The following is a 20,843-nucleotide window of genomic DNA, read 5'->3' as shown; positions in this document are numbered from 1 at the left end:
CTCTCTCTCTCTCTCTCTCTCTCTCTGTGTGTGTGTGTGTGTGTGTGTGTGTGTGTGTGTGTGTGTGTGTGTGTGTGTGTGTCATTACCATATCATTGTTATAATTGTTATTCAGTGACAATGCGTCAAGACTGATGATAACTCAGGCGGTGTGGAAATAAAGTCACAGTGAGAATAAATAGTATTTTTCATGACGTGCATCACAGCTGAGCCCACAGGACAGTTTGAGACGCACTCTCTCTTGACCTCAGTAATTGTTTTCCCATCAATATGTACAGCCTCATTGTAACACTTAGCAAGCAGAACAGATTGAGTTACAACTTAACAACATGAACAACATTTCACAACCACTGTGGGGACTCCCTGTGGCTGGCTGGCCAGTCCCCCACCCAGCCACCGGAAAGGATTTAGATGGCTATAACAGTGCTATCAGTAGTACCAGTAGCACTACTACTACTAGAAGTAGTGCTACTACTACTAGTAGTAGTAATAGTAGTACTACTACTATCTCAGCTTGCCTTGGCCGCCTTCTCCACAGTAAAGACAGGGTTAGAGAAGCCAACTCCATTGGTGGGGTGGTGGTGGTGCTGGTCTTGGTGGTGGTGCCTGCCTCTGCACTGTCACCATCAGGGGTGGCAGGGGTGGCAGGGGGTGGTGGGACAGCCTTCCCTTCACTGGGTGGCGCACGCCGCGGTGTGTTGTGGTCTGTGGGCGGTGTGGTCAGTAGAGGCTTGTGTCAGCCAACAAATGAACAACAAAGTGCCCCTAAAACGTGGGCTTATGTCATGTTCTCATCCAAACACCAACAAACAGACAAACACTCACTGGGCCTCAGCAGCAGTCGCTCCAGGCCCACCACAGGGGACTCAGTCAGCAGGGACAGCAGCAGGGCCAGCGGCAGCGTCACCACCACCGCCCCCACCGTGGAGATGAGCTGAGGGGCAACAGTGACGCCAGGTGAGGACGGTGTAATGCTATTAGTCAGTGCTGTGAAAATAATGTTAATATAGACGATAGTGTTGCTCAGGCACATTCCTGACCTCTAGTTGCCTCTAAATGCCTTTCCCATACTTCACCTGATCTGACTCTCCCAAAATTTTAAAAATTCCTTAGGGAATAGTGTGGAAGTCACTTTCCACCACTGTTGTCCCTCCCCTCTCTCATATACAGTGTGTGTGTGTGTGTGTGTGTGTGTGTGTGTGTGTGTGTGTGTGTGTGTGTGTGGTATGCACGGTTGCCTGATGGTCACTCAGCCACCCTTCACCATTATGGAGCGAGCTACAGCTCCTAAACTGATCTTCGGGAAGGACTGAGAACATACCACACTCCACACACCGGAAAAGCGAGGCCACAACACCTCGAATTACATCGCGTACCTACTTGCCGCTAGGTGAACAAGGGCTACACATTAATTAACAGGCTCACCCATTTGACTCGCCGTATCCGGAATTCGAACCCAGGCCTTCTCAATGGTGAGCTGAGTGTGCTAACTACTTCTTAAACTACGTGGTGTGTACGTGTGTGTGCAAAGTTACCGTGTTGAGGTGTGTGAAGTAGTATGCGCCGCCTGAGTTGTGTTGTAATGGAGTACGCTCTGCAGTGGCAACGCCAGCAGATAGGTGGTGTAGGTGAGGCGACTGATTGGCTGCCACACCGGGTGAGACAGGAACTCATTCACCACACCTGCGGAAAAAATTAAAACATGGTCAAGAAGATGAGAAAACACAGTAAAAGATCGAGAAGAAACAAAGAGATGAGAAACGACAAAAAAAAAGAAAAAATAGACCAAGATGAAACATGACACAAAAAGAATTAAAGGAAGGTAACACAAAGAGATGGGCATTTGGGCATTGGTAAGTTGAAGCCAGCCTGTGTAATCCTTCACTTACTTTAGCTAGTGCCACAGTGCCACAAAGCCACAATCTTGGACATAAAGACATACAATTTCTTGAATTACGCGAGAGATACATTCCTGAAGGCATTGCACAATGTAAAAAAACGCAAAGTAAACATGATTATAAAACTAAACTAAACACTCTCGGAGGTTCCACTGTATATATATATATATATATATATATATATATATATATATATATATATATATATATATATATATATATATATATATATATATATTGTAATGAGAGGGGAGATGGAAGTGACAATAAGGGATGCGGGTGACATCAGACGAATGACGTGAGGTCGAAAGGATGCCCTTTGTCCTGGCAAGTCAGTAGAGTCAGAGTGTGTCTTGGGCAGCCCCAGGAGCAGGAAGTGAGAGGGGGCACCGCCGCCAGCCTGGAAGACATACTGTCTGTCCTCCTAGCTGTGTCCCGTCTAGCCCAACGTCTGTTGAGTGTGCTGAAGGACCAGCTGTTTTGTGCCTGAAGACAACTTGGAGGGGCTGTGCTCTGTAGTGAGCTGAGGATGGGAGTGGACAAGCTCTTTGTGGCTGCCGTCCTTTGTTTCTGCTACCAAGTGGCCACCCTGTGACTCTGTGCCCGTAATTAACACTCTGTGTGCCCGTCTGTCTGAGAGCGACGTACCCTGGGTCCCTGCTGCACATATCCTACACTAAATGCTTTGGGTGCTCTTCTCAGCTGGAATGAACAATTTCTTTTTTCTTTTTATGGTGTAGCCTATAACGCCTGTAGGTTAACTTAAAGAATATAGGAAGCAATGTGCAGCTTCCACCCATTAGTGGCGCAGGCAATTTTATCTATAGTGGTACCCATATTAGGGCTGATATCATCACCCAAGCCTGGGTATCCTGGTGACATGTGGGTAACTTTAAACCACTCGAAAAATGGCAAAGTATCCAGGTGATACGTGGTGTGATTTGAACCTACCGGTCGACGTCTGCCCGATCCCACGCTCACCATTGCTACAGTAATGGTGTCTAACTTACAGCATTAAGGCATACACTGAATTTCCAGAAGACATTCATCATGCATCACTAGCTGTCCTGGAGGTGAAACAGCTATTTTGTGCTGTGATCAGTTGTGATGACAAATATGGTGGCACAAACAAACATCTCGCGGTATCTTTTAACTCTAGAGACTTGACAGAGCAGCAAAGCATCCTGGGAATACAGAGGTGCCTCGCGATATCGGACATCGCAGTAACTAATTTCGATCGATGGACTAGCCCATCCTAACCAATTGATTTTGGGGGGCCGTTATGGCAGCTTTCTTCCCCCCCCTACCGAGTGCCAGTGCGAATGAATACACATATGACACGATTAACATGTCAATAAAGACATGCCAAATCCAACTGTAACTCTCTTTGTTCGTATACGATTTACGAAACTTGTAATTAGGTTGAGAGAGACAACTGCTTGCCTGTGGTGGTCATCAAAGTGACATTGATGGTGATTTGTGGTCCCTGGCTGGTTGGACCCACGGCCTGCCGAAATGAAATGCTTGTTATGTATTTCCGTTTGCTGGGAGAGAGAGAGAGAGAGAGAGAGAGAGAGAGAGAGAGAGAGAGAGAGAGAGAGAGAGAGAGAGAGAGAGCGCCATGACTGACTTTAAATATCCAGACGACAGACAAATGCAACCTAAAACTTTTCAATCACTTGATTTCTGTCATTTTCCAGTCTTTGGAAGTTTACAATTTCATTTCTTTCTTCTTTTGAGTGAGGGTGATTTAATGAGAAGTGGACTAGCTTTCCTTCTTGTAAATGACATGAGCATCAGCACGGTGAAAGTGGTGGTGAGTGGTGACGAAAGCGTCGCTATGTAAACTAAACATCACCGCCACCTGATCTCTCTCACTCTCTCTTCCAGAAGCACTTGTTCACGTTGCAGATTACTGCTTTAGATTGGCTGCGAGTGTGGCTATAAGGCGAGTTTACAGCAGCACAATACTCTACAGCAAGACTGCATAAGGTGCGGGCCTTTGAGGTATCTCAGCAGTGTAGCACTTCCCTGCTAAAATGCCATATGCCTAAAATAAGGGAACACTTTTCTATAGAAAACATGCCTTAATTTTGAAACGACGATGTGGAACAATGTTATAAATTAGAAAGATTTCAGAAGTAATTTCGAAAACGCACCAATTCATATAGAAGATAAATGCAAAGGAAGAAAGACAGGGATAAAGGGTGAGAAGGTGGTGTGACATTAGACAGAATTAAGGGAGGCCCGTAACATATGGGGAGGTGGCAATAGTGCGGAAACAGTCCCTTAATTTGTGTTCCTCCCTTCCTTTGCCACCTCAGCAATGTCCTTCAGGCAGTCACTAAATGTTTGTTAAGGATACCACTGGACCACATGGGAATTGGCCATTACACTAAATTGGAAGCTATATTTCTAATTCTAATATTCTTGGTAAAACAAAGTTTTATTACTGAACACTTCTTGAATAGTAATGCACTCTTTTATTTTGACATTGAGTGTAGAATAAGATGGATTAAATTATAAAAAAAAATATTTCCTTTATTTTAAGAGGACAGACTACCGCAAAGAGAGTGTTTAAGACAATCCACTCTTAGTAATGCACAATTCGCTGTAACGGACAACCCTCACCCTCGAAGTGTCTGTTAGTGCGAGGCACCATTGTATTTTTTTCTTAGTGTTCCAGCCGTGCAACTTGATTTTCCTGAAATCATGTTATTCTAAATAATCTGCATAATGCAAAAAAAAAAAAAAAAAAAGACTTTTCCTCACGTTATTCCAGAAATTGCATATTCTAAACACGCATAAATCAAGAAATTCTTATAACTAATGTAGATAACACATTGAAGACATACACTAACTACAAAGTCATGAAAGATATCACCAAAAATACAATCAAGAAGTGTATAGAGAAGAGCATTACCAGCGCGTCATGAGCATAAGAAAGTGTCCCAGTTTATGTTCATTTTCTTTTATCATTATTTGTTGTTATCATTAACATTTATTATGTATTTCAATTGTATGGTATGTTTTGTTCCTCGTTTGACAGAAGTTCAGACTGAAGCAAACTGACAGCGCTTTGCTATAACCCACTCCACTCACCTCCATAGCCATTGTGACAAGCAAACACCACCCACGCCAGCACCGCGCCCCAGGCCAGCCGGTGCCCGCCGCCATACACCACCTGTGTCATCACCTCATATGGCATGGGCACTATCACCCTGTTGTAGCTGAACATGCCAAACACCACCAGCAGCCCCGTCACTGCAGCCACCGTCCAACCCACACACACTGTCAGCTATGGGGTCAGGGCAGGTTAGGTTGGGTTAGTTTGGATTTGTTTGGGCTGGGTTAGGTTACGACAGGTTATGCTGTAACCAGAATCATATAAACACCCAGAATCCCCACCACATCACACCACCACATAACAAACATGAGGGGGAACATAAAAACCAAACACCACACAGCACCACACATCAGTCTTAACACTGTTCACCCAAGTTGGAAAGTAATATTAGCAGTAGGAGTAACAATAAGAGTAATAGAATCAGTAGCAGTAGTTTACATGTATATACCAGGCTTGTAATTCCACATGGGCAGCACAGACAAACTACCACACACCACACACACATGACTCACAGCATTCATCTTGTATCTGGTGTTGCCTTGTTTGTAGATAATGTAAGCCAGCCACACACCAGCCAACCATGGGCTAGCACGTGACCAGGGCGGGGCATAAATCATGTCAAAGTAGTTACCGCTCATTTCCGACCTGCAAGAGACACGGAATGAGTGAGTGCCTGCTGGTGAAAAGTACATCTCATCCTAACTCATACATGATTTGGTGTTGCTGAAAGAAGGTGGAAGTAAATACACCAGAGGACATTCAAAGATAGGGAAGAGTCGGTGCTTAAGGGACATCAAGAAGTATTGTTTTCCATAATAGTACTGTAGATATTTAGAAAATTAGAATAGCTTGAATGTGGAGATCATTACAGCAACTAACATATACATGTATTTAAAGAAAAACTTGGATGAATACAGATATGGAGAATGGACATTATAAACTTTGCTCGAACCATGTAATGTACAACTGAGTAAATGAGCACACACACACACACACACACACACACACACACACACACACACACACACACACACACACACACACACACACGTAGTGTGTCGCCCCTGTTCACCTAGCAGTAAATGGGTACGGGATGTAACTGGAGGGGTTGTGGCCTCGCTGTCCCGGTGTGTGGAGTGTGTTGTGGTCTCAGTCCTACCCGAAGATAGGTCTATGAGCTCTGAGCTCGCTCCGTAATGGGGAAGACTGGCTAGGTGACCAGCAGACGACCGAGGTGAATTACACACACTTACGTGACTAAAGGATTACTGAGAGATGTAGGAGGAAGGTCGTATTGGTAAATGATTGCAGCAGGAATAATGGCAGACGCAGCAGTCAGCAGGAACAGCCACGCCTTGCCTGTGGACCATAACATAATTTTACCAAAAATAAAAATAAAATATTGTAAGTTTCATAATTAAATGTTTTCCTTAAAAGCCCCCTCATTACAAGAGGCGAGTAATTTTGAAAAGATGTAGTGATGGGATGTGAAGAGGAACCTAAGCTTTTTTATAAGTATATAAAAGGAAAAATGACAAAGAGACCACCACTAAGTTAACTAAGGAAAACAAGAATTATGAAACAACAGAATAAATTAGTGAACCCTTGAATGAGAGCTTCTAATCGGTATTTAATGAAGAGGGAGATTTCATAGAACCAACCAACCAAGCAACACAAGAAAGATTAAGAAACATTGTGGTCCATAAGCAAAAAATCAGTAAACTGCTGGAAGGGGTGGACGTGAGGAGGCCAATGGGGCCAGATGGAGTGTCAGGATGGACACTGACAGAATGTAGAGAACAGCTGGTGGAACCAATGTGGAATGTGATCAACATCTCTCTGATGGAAGGGAAGGTACCAAGGGAGTGGAAAAGAGCAAATATAGTTCCAATATATAAAGGAGAAAAAAAATACCGGGCCCCTAGATTATAGACCAGTGTCACTGACTAGTGTTGTGGGAAAGATCTGTGAAATTGTAATTAAAGAAAAATGGTTAAAATATCTGGAGGAAAATTAAATAACAAATAACTTTCAATTCCGTTTCAGAAAAGGAAGATCATGCCTAACAAATTTACTGAGCTTTTATACAAGAATAATAATAGATGAAGTACAAGCGAGAGATGGATGGGTTGACACAGTGTATTTGGACATTAAAAAGGCCTTCAATAGAGTACCACATAGACGATTCCCATGACAAACAGAACACACTGGTGGAATACAGAGAAATATCTTAAAATGGATGACAGACAACCTGACAGACAGGGAAATGATAATGATAAGGGGCAGCTCATCTACTTGGAGAAAAGTCACTAGTAGCGTAACACAGGGTTCAGTGCTACCACTCATTAGGTTTCAACGTCCAAGTATATATTAACGATATGCAAAAGGATCTGAGTAGTTACATAAATTTGTTTGCGGATGATGCGAAACTTTTGAGAGTAGTAAGGAACATCGAAGAACGTAGGGAATTGCAGAAAGATATTGATACGATCTAGAAGTGGAGCCAAGAGTGTCCGAGAAGCGGTACCGGGCTACCAGATATAGGCAAATATAACTAGGTAAATACACACCAAATTCATACTTTTAGCTCCATCGGTCCCTAGGTGAAAGAGTCAGTCACCACACTTGCGCTCTACAGCTAATAATCGCATCACAACACAACAGGAGGGAGACACTCACCGAACTTTTTGGAGAAGTAAAGAGGGAGGATGATAAGTGGAGCCACCAGGTACAGCTGCATGTCAGTCCCCAGGTACCACGCCTGCCCCACACACTGCCAAAACACAACACTACTAGTACCCAATACTCACAACTTTACTACTACTCCTGTACTATGTTAAACACTAAAACACTCACACCTTTTCTTCTTTTGTGTCTGGAATGAAGACCTCCATGCCAGATTGTCTTAAGCCTCTCTATGTTTCTCTTCCCACTCTGCCAACTAACAGTCTGCATCTTCTCTTTTCCTCTCTCATCAACTCCTCTCCTCTACAACCACCACCATCACCACCACCTCCTCATATCTCACCACTCACCACTGGATCACCAAAGTAAAAATTGTCCAGGAAAAGTACGTCCCTCCACCAGTAGTTCCGACAGTTGGGGTAGAATGCTATGTCCCAAACGAACTTCAAGGGTCCAGTCACCCAAAACCGCATCACAGTGGCATACAGGCCCACCGTCAGGCCAATCGGAGGGAGCAGTCTGTCAGATAGGGAGGAAATAAGTGGCGAGGTGTTGCCAGTGATATTTAAAATGTAATGAGAGGTGTTGTAAGGATGAGAAAGGGGTGTTGCACCAATCTAAGCACTGTAGCAAGGGTGTTGTAGTAGTAGTAGCACTAGTAGTAGTAGTAGTAGTAGTAGTAGTAGTAGTAGTAGTAGTAGTAGTAGTAGAAATGGCAATCGCAATAGCAGTAGTAATAGTAGTTCATAATCTCCTATCCCCCAAAAAAACCTCGGAGTGAGACATTTTTCATATTTTTGAATTGAGAATAGAAGATTTTAGTAAATTCTTAAATTTTTTCTTTGTAAAACATTAAGGATAGTCAGTGGGTGAATGTGTGAGTGTGTGAGTGTGTGAGTGTGTGAGTGTGGGAATGGATGGCCTGGTCTGACAGGTGCAAGGTTCATGCTTCAATGCTGGCAGTGACTTGGGTGGAGATATCAGTCTTGACACCCTGGTGGGGCTACATGGCGCAGGGCCTTGGCTGGTAAGGCTTTGGGATTCTTAAAGCCTCCAAATAAATAATAAGAAAAAAAAGATAAAATTCTACATACACCACGAATGAGGCTCTACAGTGTCTGCAAAATAAATAAACAAAGAAGTAAACAAAAAAAAACTATTGATGAAGTGGGAGCATGACAGTGTACTCAGGAGCCACAGCCTTGATCTGCTCCCGCGAGAGGCGACACGGAATGGTCAATAGTCATGGATGGCAGCTCACACACCCTCATGATGCAATGCTGTTGTTGACAGTAAAACCAGAGTCACACATTCACATATCAAGCCCACGTATGCTCACGTACGCGTTTTTTTTTTTGTCCATATGTGGTGATGGACCGTGTATGTGGGTTGTGGCAATGTACATAATGGTTGCGCGGTCAGCACAACGATGTTGTATACGAGGTACATCTATGCACTATGCTATAGTCATGTAGTAGTAACCAGAATGACCAACATATAAAGGCCACGCCCACACATGATTTGAGCAGCAAACCATGCAACCCATATGTACATATGGCATAACTCTTCAAATATTGTTGCACAGTGTGCAGTCACCAACCCTCACCATGTAACAGGTACAAAAGGCCTGAGTTCTGCACAGCAAGCCACAAACTCACGCCGTGTTGCTGATTGCCATGTCTGCCTGCTGCCTCATCCTTGTCGTCATTGTCCTCATCATAGGTCATGCTATTGAATCTCATCAAGGAAGTGCCTGAGCCATTCCTCTGTCTCTTGGTGTCCTTGGGCATGACGTTTGAGACGGCGCACCGGCACGTGCCGGCGCGAGACGTATCCTCTCAAACGCCGGTGAGAGGTAGCGAGTTGCCGTGCCGGGATTCTTTGGGACGCTCGCTCCCGAGAGGTGGTGCTGCGGTGACGTCATTAACAAACATGGCGGCCCAAACAACATGTTTCCAGTGCCCTTCGTGCCCTTTCCAGGGACTAGACTATGACTTGGTTCTCCGTCACACCCACAGATACACTGGGAAGTACTTTACAAGTACTTGAGTGGGAGAGGTGCTTTGAAGCAGTGGCAATATTTCGCAGTCATGGATGAAATATTTGCTGGAGATCCATCACAGCTCATGATGCTTTGGCCGCCAGGGACGCGTTACCATAGCAACGAAGCGGGTTTGTTTATTTTACAGAGGAAGCTCCCAAAAGCGTTTGAAAAGACGATCCGGGAGTCTCGGTACGCCGGCACATGCCGGTGCGCCGTCTCAAACGCAGCCCTGATATGCTCCCTACGTACATTATCACGCAGCATGATACATTTTACGTTGCACTTATGTAGCCGGTTGCCAAGTAGTGATTTCGCTTCATATGTGACCATGCGTGCTTTGATACGTAAATGTGTGACTCCGGACTAAGAATAAGACAAAGGTTGAGCAGATGTATCTCCCCACACTCCCCTATCCATCACTTTCAACACCGGGACATCATTTTATCATTTTCCTTTTTTCTGCTTGCATTGTGATGGTCCCAGCAAGCTTAACAACAAAGAAAAGTGTTGTGATGGTGTGTGTTTAAAGAAAGGCTCAGTAATTGTGAGACTGGAAGGAAGATAGGAAGATACACACCCACCCACCCACACACCCTTTGTCTCTCACCGCATGAATCTGTGTACATAGAAGAGAGGCATATTGAAGGTGTTGGTCTTCTTGGCCTGCCTCAGCACACTGTAGGCCACAAGCAGCCCACTCAGGAAGAAGAAAGTGTCCACACTGGGAAAGCCATTCATAATTGTCTGGGCCAGGATGTTCCGGTAGCTCTGTCAGGAAAGTGGTAGTGGTGAATGGTGAGGGGAGGAAGAGGAATAGAGGGGAAGGCAGCAAGAGAGGAAAAAGGGTAAAAACACTGTATGGTCATTCAGTTTCCGAAGCAATTTACACACACAGTTCTCACCCCTAAGAGCAGTAGTATATTAGCCATGTTTAAAATCGGTATGGTCTGCTGGTGGCACCAAATCACCCACACCATTGAAAGTGTTCTGAAACAAAGAGAGAAGGAAGAGTTTAAAGGATTCTAGTGGATGTTTTTTGGGGGGATTTTAAGGATGTTTTCATGACTTTAGTGTAGTTTAATAGGTTCTAAGGGAAGTTAACAAGATTTTTAATGGTTTTACATTCACCTCATTGCATGCAGGCAGGTGATGTTTCCTGGAGTGGCCTTGGGGTTCACCTGGAGTATCTTGGCCAGGTTGGTGTAAGCTGAGAACACCAGCAGGTAACGAAGCACACCTGTTAGGCAGTGCACCAGGTGAGGGAGTGAAAAATAGTAACATAAAGGTGAGTAGTATATTGTTATTTTTTGAGTAGAAAATATCAGTTGTGAGGAACGATTGACACAAATAGTGACTACACGTATATACACTGGTGACGTCACGGAGGTCATAAATACTGGCGCGTGGGTTAGCTCACCCTTCTTACTCGCGCTGGACACGTACGGAGGTAAGACAGCCCCAGTGTTCTTTGTGACCCTATATACACCACTTGGAACCCTTAGACCTGGTATCTAACCTGTATCTGTCCTCACTGTTGCAGGGACCCCATCCCTTGCCTGTCTAATACACCCCCTCCCCCTTCCACGTGTGCTGCTGATTTTAGAGACCACAAGAGAGAGAGAGAGAGAGAGAGAGAGAGAGAGAGAGAGAGAGAGAGAGAGAGAGAGAGAGAGAGAGAGAGAGAGAGAGAGAGAGAAAGAGTGTGTGAGGAAGCGGAGGTAGAGGGGCAACCCACGTCCAGATCGCCATTTGAGTGGTTTCCATTGTTCCTAGTCCCCTCATAGGTCATGTGCCAGGTTAGTTAGGTTAGTGTTAGGACGGGTAGGTGACTAGAGTGTTCACAGCGGTATTTGTTCATGTCAGGGCATTGCCAACAATAGAAGAGGAAGTATATTTTTGTTAATTTTTATATCATTAAAATTTACTTAATTTTTACCCTTTTGGTTTTCACTTGTTTCAGGGAGGACAGAGAGGCTGAGAGTTCTGTACACATAGTTCAGTGGAGGTAGCAAATGGCACAGTCTAAGATATACTTTAAGGTTTTGCTCTCCCACAGCCAAGTCGTCAACAATGTTCCTCCTGGTAATAATGTGAAAGCGTTAATCTAATCTGACATGTTAGTGGGTGAGCTGCAGTGTAGCTGTGACTGCACTTCGAGTGTGACTGTCTGAGCCACACTTGCTACGTGCCTGTACACCCTCAGGTGTACAGGCAACACAACACTGGATCCTAACACATTATTTAAGGATGATTCTTAAATCTGAATTCATAGTAGAACCCATCACCATTTCATCATCGTTTTGTTGGAATATATGCTAATCCCATCAGTGTGTACCCTTAGCCAGGAGTTGGTTGTCGGTGTAGTGCAGGTAGATGTCCACCACTGAGGCACAGACTACCAGGCCAAGCAGGAAGCTCACCAAAGCTCTGAGGGAGGGAGGGAAAAGGAATGAGGAAGTGAGGGGAAGGTTACACTGCATTGTTTACCCGCCCACCCACACACACACACACACACACGCACACATACACATACACATACACATGCACACACACAAATAGCAACAAGTAGGTACGGGATGCAATTCCAGGGGTTGTGGCCTCACTGTGCTGGTGTGTGACGTGGTCTCAGTCCTACCCGAAGATCAGTCTATGAACTCTGAGCTATTTCCGCAATGGAAAAGGCTGGCTAGATGACCAGCAAGTAACCGTGGTGTTTTACACACACACACACACACACACACACACACACACACACACACACACACACACACACACACACACACACACACACACACACACACACACACATACACACACACCGGATGTAATGTGCATGTAGAAACAAAGGTAAAGGAGGAGGTCCATGTTAGCTTTAAGGAAGAGGGATATAAAAGGTGGAGAAGAGACAGAAAAGGAAAAGGTGGTGGAGGAGTGTTAATAATGGTTTGTGATGATATATGTGAGAAGGAAGGGCACTATGGAGATGGCATGGCGGAAGTAATGGGAGTAACAATCAAGACTTAAGAATTAAAAAAAAGAAGAATCACAATCCTGTATGTACCACCTAAGACATGGAGAACAAAAGAACATAAGGAAATGCAACGAGAGGTGATTAAGTGCTTGGATAATATGATAAGAAGAGATGGAAAAGTACTATTAATAGGAGACTTCAGAGTCCATCGGGAAGAAGTGACCATGTAACATTAGATATAGAAATACAGGAATGGGAAGTGCTAAGATATTGGGTGGACTACATACGGAGAGATTAAATTGTGGAAGAGCAAATCTTGAAAAGCTAAAACAATTTCATAGTGGCACAGAATGGAATTATGAACGGAAAGACAGTACATGGGAAATATGAATTATTCCTACAGAAGTATAACGAGGGTGAGAGGAAATACGTACCAATCTATAGAGTAAAGAAGAGTATACATGCCTGATGTGTAGAGGCTAAGAGGGAAAAAGATAAACCTTGGAAGAAAAAAAAAAAAACCCAGATCTCTGACACCAATATAAAGATGCTAGAAATGAATATGTTAGAATAACAAGAGAGGAGAAAGAAACTGAGAAATATGAGATGTGAAAAAGTGAAGATGAACCCAAGCTTTTCGACAACTATATCAATGGTAAGATGAAGAATAAGGGAACGATAGAAAAATAGTTAAAGAAGGGAAGACATACCAAACAATAGAAGAAATGAGTGAAATAATGAATAAGAGCTTCAAGACTGTTTTCACTGAAGAAGAGGATTTTACAGAACTATACAAGACATTGCATTTGTACATGCTTGCAGGAAATCATAGTGCACAAACAAGAAATTGGAAGACTACTAGAAAGTTTGGATGTCAGAATAGCGATGGGACCAGATGGTGTGTCAGGCTGGACACTAAAGGAATGTATATATCAATTTTTAGAATTAATTTCGGAAATAGTTACAAGCTCATTAAAGGAAGTGAGAGTACCACTGGAATGGAAGAGAGCTAACGTAATCCCAATACTCGAAGGAGGAAAGTCAACCGAGTCATTAAATTACAGACCGGTGTCACTTACACGTGTTGTGGGAAAGTCATGTAAAATTGTTATTGAAGAAAAATAGGTTAAATATCTGGAAAAAAAAAGTTATATCGAACAGATAATTTGGGTTCAGAACAGGAAGATCATGTGTGTCAAATTTACTAAGTTTCTACTCAAGAGTAGTAGTGGACTGGAGAGCAGAGATGGATGGCTGGACACTGTGTACCTAGACATAAAAAAGGCTTTTGATAAGTCCTCTCAGCAGACTATTTTGGAAGTTGGAGAACACAGGAGGACTGAGGAGAAAATATCAGATTGGATAAGGGATTACTTGAAGGATAGAGAGATGAGAACTGTGATCAGAGATACATACTCATCTTGGGGTAGAGTAACAAGTGGAGTGCCACAAGGATCAGTGTTAGCCCCCATTATGTTCCAGGCATATATAGACAACATACAGTATGGAGTATCCAGTTATATAGATTTGTTTTTTGCTGATGATGCAAAATTGTTAAGAGTAATTAAGACCCCGGAAGACTATTTGCTGCTGCAGGAAGATGAGGACAAAATCTATGAGTGGAGTAAGAAGTGGAAGTTAGAATTCAATGCCAAGAAATGCCATGTAGTGTAATTAGGAAAGAGCAAGCGAAGACCAGTATGGAACTATTTGATGAGAGAGGAACAAATAATGAAAACTAAAGAGGAAAACATCTGGGAGTGGTTGTACATGAAACTCTGACCCCCTAAAACACATAAGTAAAATATTTGGAACAACGTATAAAATGTTGACTGATATTAGGGTGGCATTTCAATACATGGAGAAAGATATGATGAAAGAAATTATAACTAGTATGATACGTCCCAAGTTGGAATATGCAGTAGTGGTGTGGTCGCCGAGCTTGAAAAAGGATACAAGTAGATTAGAATGGTTCCAGAGGATAGCTACAAAGATGGTGCTAGAATTAAAGGATCTAACATATGAAGAAAGGCTGAAGGAAATGGGACTGCCAACCGTACAAAATAGAAGAGAAAGAGGAGACCCAATAACATTATATAAAATAGTTAATGGCATTAAAAAGATAGACAAGCAAGACCTGGTGCTGGTGACAGAAGAAAGTGGAAGGACAAGAGGACATGCAAAGAAGATTAGGAATAGAGGCAATGTGAAAAGGATATTTGAAAAAACAACAACAGTTTTTCACACAGACCAGTGGAAAAGTGGAATGCTTTAAATGATGACGTTATGCAGTACATAATGTGCATAGCTTTAAAGAAAAAATAGATAAGTGGAGATATGGAGACAGGATACTATGAACCCCGCTCGAACCCTGTACAATAGAACTACGTACACACACACACACACACACACACACACGCACACACACACACATTACTCCAGTCATACAATATTTTCTTCTTTTAATTCTTTCAGCATTATACTATTTTCTTTTACATTAGTCACCATAAAAAAGCTTTACTTTAAACATTTATCATATTAACATGTCCTAAATATATACAGAGAGAGAGAGAGAGAGAGAGAGAGAGAGAGAGAGAGAGAGAGAGAGAGAGAGAGAGAGAGAGAGAGAGAGAGAGAGAGAGAGAGAGAGAGAGAGAGAGAGAGAGAGAGAGATACTCACATAAATCCAATATCCCCATCAGTAAATTCTACCTCTTCTTCCAGCACAGAGCACGAGAACACCGTCGGGTAGATGCCGCGTGGCAAGAGCTCCAATAAGAGGCTTTCCTGTTGGTGAAGCAAAACAATAACACATCAACACCAGAACAATAAAGAAATGACAAGAAAGAGAGAGAGAGAGAGAGAGAGAGAGAGAGAGAGAGAGAGAGAGAGAGAGAGAGAGAGAGAGAGAGAGAGAGAGAGAGCAAATATCAATACAATAACAGCAAAGGAACAAAAGAACATATAGTAATTCATATGTACTTAATCTAATCCAACCTAATCTAACACACACACACACACACACACACACACACACACACACACACACACACACACATCATCTTTAACTCTTCCTTGGCGTGAACAAAATAATAAATGAGAAAACAAATAAAAGAAAAGAAAATAGTAGAAGAAATAAAATGAACATTAAATACAAACCAAAAAGCAACAAAGAAAGAAAAAAAAACATGCAAAAGAAAAAAAAAACTTAACCTAACCTAACCAAACATCACAAAAAAAAAAAAAAAAAAAATCAAAGAAAAATAAACACACAAAAAAGTGAAAAATGTAAAAAATGTAATCGAATCAAATTAACGCAACATCCCACCTGCAGTTCCTCCGTGGTGCACACATCCGGTATACACGTTTCATACTGCACATCTCCGTACGGCAATGCGAGGGGAAGCACACCAGCTTCGAGGCTCCCGTGCCAGGCTCCCCAGCAGTGCCAGGTCCGGCTTACCAACATGTCGGCGGAGGAAGGCAAGGTACTCAGCGGCTGGATCTGTGTCTGGTAATGTGTGTGCCTCTCCTTCTCTGCTCCGGCCATCCTTACTGTTCTTGATTAGTGAGCTGTTTAGGATGTGTTGGGTTGGGTTAGGTTGAGTTGGGTTGGGATAAGTAGGGTTATGTGAGGTAACGTGAGGTATGGTTAGGTTAGGTTACGTTAGGAGTGATGAAGGTAAGTTAGTAGTTGTGACTGTAATGATGTTACCAGTAAAAAAACATAGTAATCTTTAAAAAAAATAATGGAATACATGGACAAATAAACCATGCAAAACAGACATCACCATCCACCTTCCATCCACGCTGCATAAACCACAGACCAAAGTGTTGACCAACTAACTCACCACACCACACCACACCACACCACACCACACCAGCACACCACACAAAAGCTCATATGTGATAGTTTACTCTCAAGTCTTCCATCATTAAGTAACAAAAAGGCTCCCACATGATAAGCTTGTGGTGTTTTGACTAAATTGATCAGAAACACAACAGAACATGGTTTGTTGTGAGATAATTTTGTAGTTTAACCATATTCTTCAACACACCCCAAAAAAAAAGTAACAAAAGATTCTTAATGTGATAATCTTGCAGTTAATTTACCAACAACAGAAAACACTACAACACAACACAACCCAATACAACACCAGTAACACACCACAACACACCAAACTCAACCCAACCCAACCCAACACCAACACCAGTAACACATCACAATACATCACAACACACCAAACTCAATCCAACCCAACCCAACACCAGTAACACACCACAACACACCACAAGCCAACATAACACACCACACCACACCACAATACAATCCAAAGACTCTTACGAATAGATCCTGCAGTGCTTGCCCTTAATTCCTCCATCAGATGAGGCAGCGGTGACACACTCATCATAGAAGCCAGTGTATGGATTCCCCATAATCTGCCCATCTGTTGTCTTCCCCCATGAGTCAACCACTGGAATTGTTTTTGCCTTCTTGAGATGGGATAAAGGGGTTAGATTAAGAAACTATTGGTATTGTAATCTAAACTGATGAATTGTTTTTCCTTCAGTTACAATCAATATGGATGATGTATTAAATTGTTCTTGCCTCATAATTTTGTAAAGGTATATATGTAAAAGCTAGTCATTAGTGAGTTGACTTTTTTTACTTTAAACACTCTTCTGTCCACCTCCCAGATACAAAAGTTAACCAACCAGTATTCTCAGTCTTTCTACTTTTTCTCACCACTATTCTGTTCACTTCCGTAATGCAAGAGTTCAACCAGTATTCTCAATCTTTCTACTTTCTCTCACCACTATTCTGTCCACCTCCCTAATGCAAGAGTTCACCAGTATTCTCAGTCTTTCTTCTTTCTCTGACCACTATTCTGTCCACCTCCCTAATGCATATTTTTCAGTGATCAGTTAAGGTCTCTCTCTCTCTCTCTCTCTCTCTCTCTCTCTCTCTCTCTCTCTCTCTCTCTCTCTCTCTCTCTCTCTCTCTCCAGGGCACTCACTGTACTTGGCCCACATGGTAGAGGAGTCATTGGACTCCAGGGCCTTGGCCATCTCCCTCAGGGCTCTCCCACAGGACTGGAGGGAGGCACAGACAGGGGGAGGTACAAAGCGCCCAGATTCCATGCCGCCCGCCTCACGTGATCGGCGTCATCTGCAAATTGCAATGACCAGCTATTAGCCAGCAACATTAGCGTAGCCTTGCCTTTTCTTGCCTTACCTTGCTTTTCCCTGCCTTGCCTCACATTACCTTGCTCTATCTTGTCTAGTCTTACATTGCCTTGCATCATCTTGCCTTGCCCTGCTTTACCTTGCCCTGTCTTTCCTCACTTTGCCTTGCCTTGCCTTGCCTTTCTTCATCTTGTCTTGCCTTGCCTTACCTTGCCTTGCCTTGCCTTGCCTTGCCTTGCCCTGCCCTACTTTACTTAGTCTTGCCTTGCTTGCCAAACCAGCCAGCCTGAACACACGGTCAAAGCCATCCACCATTAAGACACTCCATTCACCAAGAACATAATGCATACTGTAATCTGCATGGGAACTAACAATATATGGGACTTTTTTTAAGCTGTTTCTGTTGCCTTGGCTAGTTTTTCTCTTACATAAAAGAAAAAAAAATGTATGATAGATTGAAGCTTCCTGTTTCTACTTATTCTTATTCCTTCCCCTCTTTGAATTATCATCCCTATTTATGAGTGTGTGTGTGTGTGTGTGTGTGTGTGTGTGTGTGTGTGTGTGTGTGTGTGTGTGTGTGTGTGTGTGTGTGTGTGTGTGTGTGTGTGTGAGAGTCAGCATTTTCTTGTTGGATAACATATAAGCCTTAACCAAACCATTGCGTAACACTGGACATGAGGACAGACCCTGCTATCTACACATTATCTCCACCCCAATGAGTAAAGGGGCAAGGTGTCATGTTGCTTAAGTGTGTGTGTGTGTGTGTGTGTGTGTGTGTGTGTGTGATAATTTGATAAAGATTGCGCCATGCTTCATCACAGCCTTAACCTTACTCACAGATAAGAAGGGAAAGGTTAATTACATGTATGAGTAATCAGTGACTTATCTTGATCAATTTTAACAGGTTCTAATGGGGGATTCGATTTACATTTTTTCTAATACTATTGCAATGGGACCCTTGAAAACCCCACTGACTTCCATTACAGTGTGTTCAACTTTCACTGTGATCATAAAAACACTCTTCACCTTCAACACCCCAGTAACTTCTATTAGAGCCTGTTGAAAGAAATGGTCCAATTAAAAAAAAAACGTAAATAAATGAGAAAAACAAGGCATAAATCAATATATGAGTGAATAATCATGAAAGTGTTCTAGTGATGATAACGGTAATGATGATAATGATGAAACAAGAATAATAATAATGATGATGATAATAATAATAATAACAATAATAATAATAATAATAACTAGCAATAATAACAACAATAATAATAAGTAATAGTAGTAGTAGTAGTAGTAGTAGTAGTAGTAGTAGTAGTAGTAGTAGTAGTAATAATAATAATAATAATAATAATAATAATAATAATAGATAGTAATAATATAACATTAATAACAATAGTAATATAGTGAAACCTGCATCACAAGTTTAATATCCATGACCCAGTTCGTTTTACGCTCAGTTCGATTTCTAAGTCAGCTTTCCCATTGAATCTAACATTTTCTAAGTCCTCAAAACATTTTCAAAATATTTCTTTCGCGTTTGAAGACAGGAAATGTGTTATTAAAAGACATCTATGGAATTTATGAAAAAAAAATATATATATAATCATCGAGAATATAAAAGAAATAATATAAAGTGTTTTTATTAATTCAGTTACCTAAAAGTTGGGATGATTTTTGGGCAAGAAAGATCAAGGGCGCAATGGAGGAGGAGGAGGAGGAGGAGGAGGAAGATTGTTTGGAAGGAGAATCTTAGGACCCATGATAACACAACTACAGAAATCATTACGAATCAATAAAAAAAAAAAAATGCACTAAAACTAAGATAACACCACTGGAAAACACAACAAAGATGCTTCCATAACGAGAAGATCAGGAACAGCATTCATAAATAACAATGACACTAGCACCAGTTCACCACCACTGAAAAATACATAACAAGCCAACAAACAAAACCAAGTGTGTGTGTGTGTGTGTGTGTGTGTGTGTGTGTGTGTGTGTGTGTGTTTACCTTCATGAAGCAGCGACTCAGCAGCTGCCCCTGTCACCACCACAACCGCAACCGCCACCACCAACCTGCCCAACATGCTGCTGACTGATGCCTCAATGACCAAACTTACACTGCTTCAGCCCATCTCTATCTCTCTCTCTCTCTCTCTCTCTCTCTCTCTCTCTCTCTCTCTCTCTCTTATCTATTACTTCAGATAGGAAAATAAAGAAATGGTTAAGATTTTGAAGTGCCTTATTTTTTTACGATCTCACAGTTTTCTTTATCATAGCGTTCCTCCTGGTGAGAGAGAGAGAGAGAGAGAGAGAGAGAGAGAGAGAGAGAGAGAGAGAGAGAGAGAGAGAGAGAGAGAGAGAGAGAGAGAGAGAGAGAGAGAGAGAGAGAGAGAGAGAGAGAGAGAGAGAGAGAGAGAGAGAGAGAGAGAGAGAGAGAGAGAGAGAGAGAGAGAGAGAGAGAGAGAGAGAGAGAGAGAGAGAGAGAGAGAGAGAGAGAGAGAGAGAGAGAGAGAGAGAGAGAGAGAGAGAGAGAGAGAGAGAGAGAGAGAGAGAGAGAGAGAGAGAGAGAGAGAGAGAGAGAGAGAGAGAGAGAGAGAGAGAGAGAGAGAGAGAGAGAGAGAGAGAGAGAGAGAGAGAGAGAGAGAGAGAGAGAGAGAGAGAGAGAGAGAGAGAGAGAGAGAGAGAGAGAGAGAGAGAGAGAGAGAGAGAGAGAGAGAGAGAGAGAGAGAGAGAGAGAGAGAGAGAGAGAGAGAGAGAGAGAGAGAGAGAGAGAGAGAGAGAGAGAGAGAGAGAGAGAGAGAGAGAGAGAGAGAGAGAGAGAGAGAGAGAGAGAGAGAGAGAGAGAGAGAGAGAGAGAGAGAGAGAGAGAGAGAGAGAGAGAGAGAGAGAGAGAGAGAGAGAGAGAGAGAGAGAGAGAGAGAGAGAGAG

The 20,843-nt window shown here is 42.6% G+C and overlaps 1 pseudogene; it reads right to left on the bottom strand.

Annotated features, from left to right (window-relative positions):
- Positions 1 to 169: 169 nt before the first annotated feature.
- LOC123505563 lies at positions 170 to 20,062 on the bottom strand (annotated as a pseudogene).
- Positions 20,063 to 20,843: the final 781 nt, after the last annotated feature.

The sequence above is a fragment of the Portunus trituberculatus genome, chromosome 1 (assembly GCF_017591435.1).
Source record: "Portunus trituberculatus isolate SZX2019 chromosome 1, ASM1759143v1, whole genome shotgun sequence".
In the NCBI taxonomy this organism is placed as follows: Eukaryota; Metazoa; Arthropoda; class Malacostraca; order Decapoda; family Portunidae; genus Portunus; species Portunus trituberculatus.
This window is presented reverse-complemented; position numbering and strand designations above follow the sequence as displayed.